At 26.2% G+C, this 5000-nt stretch overlaps 1 protein-coding gene across 8 annotated transcripts in view; it reads right to left on the bottom strand.

The window, feature by feature from the left end:
- The window catches only part of LOC124432069 (plasma membrane calcium-transporting ATPase 3), a 100347-nt gene that overhangs the window by 6093 nt on the left and 89254 nt on the right, over positions 1-5000 (bottom strand). The window lies entirely within an intron of this gene.

Raw genomic sequence — 5000 nt, forward strand, 5'->3', positions numbered from 1 at the left:
AGAGAGAAAGAGAGAAAGAGAGAGAGTTATTTTAAATTGTAAAAAAAAATTTTTTTGAAAAATAAAATAAAAAAAAATCGTTTGCGAAGCTTCTTCGAAGCCACAGTTGAGCTTTTTCATTCGTCAATAACGAGAATATTGTATGTGTTATATGTATCGTTTTTCTTTTTTCCTTGGTCTCTTTTTAGTTTCCAATATTTTGTTTGTTCGTTTTCTTTCTTTTCTTTTTCTTTTTCTTTTTTTTTTTTTTTTTTGAATCCTCTCTAAAGCATTTTTAATTCATTCTCAATTTTTATTCGTGTCCTTTATCCTTTCTTCCTTTGTTTTCTATCACGATTTGTTGTTTTGTTTTGTTTTAATACTCTTTGTTTATATCCTTACCTTCTTTGTTGTAAACCTTTTTTTTTTGTTTTTTATTATACATATACATATATATATATATGTATGTGTGTGTATATATATATATATATATATATATATATGTGTGTATATTTAAGATCATATGCACGTACGTATGACACATAGAAAGAAGATGTATAAATGCAATAAAGTAAATTTTGTCTTTTTTTCTATTTTTTTTTTTTTTTGTTTAGCATCTCGCTTACACGAAAAGAATTTGTACAAATTCAAAGATTTTTTGTTGAGAATTTCATAACAATTTTGTTATTATTAATGTCATTGTTATTTTCTTTGAATTATTATTCTTTTCGTGTAGGTGTGCAAACGAACGGTCTACGTTGCAAAGCCTTGTATAAGAGTATTATCTGTTCAAAAGATGATTATAGATAATTTTGATTATCTTTTTTTTTTGTTTTTTCTTTTATATATGCGCTTGTTTATGTGTATATGAGGCATGACAACGTAGCCGATTTTTCAAAGTGCATAATATTTTTAACGCAATCATTGGCAACAACTATCATAGACAGCTGTACAACGAAAATCACATGGAAAAGAAAATTACGATATTTAATAATAATAATTTTCGAAGATCGATCGATGCGACTTACGTTGATCTTCATATATATATATATACATATACATATATATATATAAGTATGTATATGTATATATATCAAAGATCTAGTAGAAGATATTTGAATTATTTCTTTTTCGTTTTTGTTTTCGTTTTGTTTATACATCATCAATTTTCAAATCCTTTAAAAAGATCTTGTAACCCTTAAAAGCTATCATTTAATAAAATACATTAAGTTTAATCGATTTAATCGTCAACATTGTTATTATTATTATTATTATTATTATTATTATTATTATTATTGTTAACAAATTAACTATTTGTAAAATTTTTTTGATTTAATATTCCTTCAAATGGCAACTCGTTCGAAATGTTTTTAAAGTTTCTTTCGAAATTGTATGTGTATATAAATTATATATGTGTTTCTTTTTTCTTTTTTCTTTTTCCAATTAATAATAATAATACAGAGATGATTATCGTCGTTGATAGCTTTTAAGATTTTAATCAGTAAATCTCGAGTTTCGTCGGACGAGGATAATGAATAGATATAAATAAATTAAATATAATAAATAAATAAATCCATGCCGAAGACGTAGAAATGAAAAATGATAAAAAGAGTATAAAAAAAAAAAAAAAAAAAACATAATACCAAAAAGAGAAAAAAAAAACCCATGAAGCATCATATATCTCGTAAATCCCATTTCATCGATCTTCCAATAATAATCACGAAAATATCGACAATATCGAAACATACAAATTACAATAAGAGCTCATAGAGACATATATGCAAAAGACAAGAAAATAAAACAGATAGCTTTGATATATCGAGAAAAAGAGAGAGAGAAAGAGAGAGAGAGAGAGAGAGAGAGAAAGAGAGAAAGAGATAGAGAGAGATAAGAAAAAGAACAAAATGTGCAAGCGATAATAATCAACGACAGATACATAGATAAATTAGACAGATAGATAAATAGATAAATATAGACAGATAGACGGACAAATAGACAGAGATATAAAAAAAAGAAAAAAAGAAAAAGAAGTGAGAATGTAATAACGAAGGATACAAAAGGACAAAACAAAATTGACGATTTTAAAAAGCTGATACATTTATAATTTAATATAAATCATTATACCATAATTTGTGTACGTGTTTACGTATGTCGAATCGTTGACTCTAATTGTGCGTGCAATAATATTATATATTTTGTGTTTAAGATAGAAATTTTACAATAAAACGATAATGATAACGATAAATAATAATTATTAATAAATAAATGAATAATTAAGGGTTTGGAAAAAATGAAAGGAAAGAATAATAAAATTATTTTTAGCGACTTAGTGATATAGTGCTTCTCGATGAGATACACTTAGAATTTTTTGTATGTATGCAATAATACACGCGTGATTATATGTTTCATTAGAAACAATAAGAAAAGAGAAAGATAGAGAGAGAGAGAGAGAGAGAGAGAGAGAGAGACTGAGAGAGACTGAGAGACAGATATACACACAGAAAGAACAAGAGGAGAGATAGTGAGATAGTGAGAGAGAGAGAGAGAGAGAGAGAGAGAGAGAGAGAGAGAGAGAGAGAGAGAGGGAAAGAAATAGAAAGAGGAAGAGAAATATATAGAGAATATAAGAGTAAGAAAGAGAAAGAGAGAAACGATCGAAGATATTTTGATTTCGAAGCTTACATCGAATTAGACGAATTAGAATTTAGAATGAAGGTATATCACTTGAGATGAAGAGAATTTTGCATGTGTGTGTGTGTATGTATGTGTATATGTGTACGTGTATTAAGAAACCAAGGCACATTCTCTCTCTCTCTCTCTCTCTCTCTCTCTCTGAATCTATATAAGATAAGCATAAGCACAAACCTTTGAGAATTATATATAAATATATATAAATATATATACATATATATATATATATATATATATATATATATATAGAGAGAGAGAGAGAGAGAGAGAGAGAGAGGGAGAGAGAGAAAGAGAAAGAGAGAGATAACCAAACGTGTTAAAAATTTTTTCACATTCGATCATTTGACTATCAAACGATTATCCGATCTTATGATGTCATACATTACGAAGAGTAAAAGAAAAGATCACGATCTTGACCTCGAAATTAAAGAACGAGAGAGAGAGAGAGAGAGAGAGAGAGAGAGAGAGAGAGAGAGAGAAAGAGAGAGATACGGGGAGAAATACATATACTTATGTAAATATATACATATGTATATAAATATATAATTATGGGAGAGAATGAATGTTACCAAAAAAATCTTATTATAATATTATGAATCAAGGTATAGTAATGCATAAAAGAATAATTGGGTATTTATAATGATCTCAGATTAGACTTGATACATTTAACACCTAACTTTTTTCAACGCCATGATCGATTTAAATGTAACGCCATAATGTAACGTGATAATAAAAACAAACAAACAAAAAATAAATAAATAAATAAATAAATAAAACAAATCGATTAATACAGATAAGATAATTATGATAATTTCATTGATTAGAATAATCCCAAGAGTATTATGTTCCCATTCTAATGTTCTCTTGGTGATCATACAACCAATCATTAGTATTAGGACATATATATATATATATAAAAAAAAAAAACAAAAGGATCCTGATCCAGCTGTATATAGATTATTATGATTTCATAAGTCATAGATCGCACTTTATTTCTGATCTTTTATTCTTTTTTTTTTTTTTTTTTTTTTTTTTTTATTAAAAAATTATCTGCTAATATTTAAATAAATAATTGTTTTTCTTTTTTTTGTTTTTTTTTCAATATATATATATATATATATATATAAATCACCATCGAATAAATTGTTGAAATATTAATAAATTTATAACGTTTTATAAAGATCTGATAATATAAGAGATTTCTTTTGCTTTGCTTTGTTTCGTTTATATATATCTCTAGGTATATATATATATATATATATATATATATATATATATATATATATGTACGTAAAGAAGACTTATTATAATAATTATATTTCCGTTCGCCCGACGAAGAGCCGTTTACATTGGTCGCAAGATCGATTTAGAAATTAAGCGAGAATATAATTGGACTTTTGATTTAACAAAGTTTTTTATTTAGCGCGTGCCAAAAATGATCAGCGAGGAGATAAAAGGTTTCAAAGCATTCTCTTTTTTTTTTTTTTTTTTTTTTTTTTTTTTTATCTAAAAAAAAGGATAAGAAAAGGGAAGATTTTTATTTGTTTATAGCAAGAAGCGAATGATTTCACTATAGCATCCATTAGCCGATCGTTTCTCTCTCTCTATCTCTCTTATCCATTTATATATATATATATATATATATATATATATATATATATGTATATAAAATAAATGGATTTATTTGAGAATAATAAGAGACAAACAATTTTCTTTATTGATCGAACGGTTGAAGGGGTAACTTTTGCATTTTAGATTAATTAAAAAAAAGTCTGTATAAAAAGCAACTTTGAAAAGGATTTAAAAGAGGGATATAAAAGTATTAAAATCGTTTTTTTATAAAAATTGAGAAAACGAGAGAGAGAGAGAGAGAGAGAGAGAGAGAGAGAGAGAGAGAGAGAAAGACGATATTATTCAGTCAGAAAAGAAAAAGAAAGAAAGTGAAAAAACACTATAAAGCAGGGTCTATTTACATAAAAGCTCGAGACCAGCGAATAATAACAAGCAGCATATAATATAAAAAATTCTCGACATAGAAAAACAAATACAGCGATTTCGGTCGATTTTCACGATAAAGATGAGAAAGAAGAATTTCTAAAAAGGAGAAAAAAAAAAAAAAGAAAAATCCCCCGACGAACGCATATCTTTAAGAATAAAAAATAATAATTGTACATTATATATATTTACGTGCGTACGTGCGAACGAAATCGCTGATAGATAAAAAGATTATCGAGCGAATGAGAAAGACGGATAAATAGATAGATAGATAGATAGATAAATAGATAGACAGATAGATAGATAGATAGATAGATAGTAGTGTAAGAAAAAAG

This window comes from Vespa crabro, chromosome 23 (genome assembly GCF_910589235.1).
Source record: "Vespa crabro chromosome 23, iyVesCrab1.2, whole genome shotgun sequence".
Taxonomy (NCBI): domain Eukaryota; kingdom Metazoa; phylum Arthropoda; class Insecta; order Hymenoptera; family Vespidae; genus Vespa; species Vespa crabro.